This window comes from Arachis ipaensis, chromosome B10, assembly GCF_000816755.2.
Source record: "Arachis ipaensis cultivar K30076 chromosome B10, Araip1.1, whole genome shotgun sequence".
In the NCBI taxonomy this organism is placed as follows: domain Eukaryota; kingdom Viridiplantae; phylum Streptophyta; class Magnoliopsida; order Fabales; family Fabaceae; genus Arachis; species Arachis ipaensis.
In genome coordinates, this window is record NC_029794.2 from 892,554 (window position 1) to 894,161 (window position 1,608).

The 1,608-nt window shown below is 28.2% G+C and overlaps 1 long non-coding RNA gene and 1 pseudogene across 1 annotated transcript in view; both read left to right on the forward strand.

The window, feature by feature from the left end:
- Positions 1-1,130, forward strand: part of LOC107622096 — a 4,295-nt pseudogene extending 3,165 nt beyond the window's left edge.
- LOC110267890 overlaps positions 1-1,261 on the forward strand; it is a 16,717-nt gene extending 15,456 nt beyond the window's left edge. Inside the window, exon 2 of the long non-coding RNA XR_002355850.1 lies at positions 1,035-1,261. This is a non-coding gene — a long non-coding RNA (uncharacterized LOC110267890). The remainder of the gene's footprint in view (positions 1-1,034) is intronic.

A 1,608-nucleotide genomic window follows, 5' to 3' on the forward strand; every position in this document is an offset into this window, starting at 1 on the left:
TTTACACTACAAGAAAAGAGAGCTATTTTAACATGATTTTTTTTAACAGTCATGGTTAAGTGTAAAAATTAATATATATTTTTGACAAATATCATAAATGTCAAATTTTTTATATTTTTTGATGAATAATTTGAATGTAGAAAATTATTTCTCAATTTTGACACTCATTTATTTTCAACTTACTCTATTATTCCTTTTCTTCGTTGAGCTCCGTCAATTTTGGCATCACACTGCTCTCAATTTAGGATCATACTACTCATTTTTCATCTTCAAAATCTCAATTTATTCTTCAGTCTCAAGATCTCATCTCATTCTTTGTTAAAAATTTTTGTTGAGAATTTTTTATGGTCAATAAATGTCAAAATAAATAATATTTTTGACGATTAATAAGTATCACAAAAAATATATTCTCAAATTTTTCTAACAAATTATTTTTGACGACCAATATTTATCAAAATAAGATTTAAACTTTTTTTTACAATTACTTATATGTTAAAAATACTATTTTTGACAAAATTTTTATTAACATATTTTCATAGTTAAAATAGTGTCAAAATTTTTTTTTGACGAATTTTAATTTTTTTGACACATAATAATCCTAAAAAATAGTCTATATTGTTGTAGTGTTAATTAATTTTTTTTTTCAGCAACTATAATTATGGGCCAGCGGGTAAGGCTATAGGACAAGATCTTCTAAACAACCCTGATTTAGTGGCTAGAGATGCAACTATTTCATTCAAGACAGCCATATGGTTTTGGATGACAGCACAAGGAAACAAGCCATCAAGCCATGATGTCATCACCGGAAGATGGACACCATCGGCCGCGGACAAGCGGAATTGAATGTGGGCACGGATCGGATTCCCGGGTCCAAGATCGGATCGGGTTTTATAAAAGGTATTGCCAAATATTGGGAGTTAGTCCTGGAGATAACTTGGATTGCAACAACCAAAAGCCTTTTGCTTAGGGCAAATTGCTGATGGAGTTGACTTTATGTGAAATTGATAGTTGAGAGTCGTTAGATGACAATTTAGTTAAAAACTTGTCAAATTATTTAATGACTTTCAGCTATCAATTTCACATGAAATTAACTGCACATGAATTACTTTTGTAATAATAAGAGAACATGTTGTAATAATAAGGGTTTATAGTGATACCCACATGTAACAGCAAATTACTTTGCTGCTATTACCTAAAGTAAATAATACAACTAAGAATAAATTTTCAGTATCTAAAGTCTAAACTGAGAAAAATTTATGGATATCCTAATTATCTAAATAAATTGTTGATCGATTTCATTAGTTTGATTAGGGGTGTTCAAATCCAAACCGATCCAAATTAAACCGCTTATCCAATTCAATCCAAACCGAAAACCGATTAAACCGCACTAATTCGGATTTGATTGGATTCTATTTTTTGCAAACCACTGGATTGGATCGGATTTTATATCTACTTTTCATAACCGATCCAATCCAATTCAAACCGCACAATGTACTATAATATTATTATTTTATTATTATATTTACAATTATATTTATAACATGTTCAATTTGTTATACATTTTTCTATTATTCATGTATTATTATTATTTAATAAATATTTTATGTT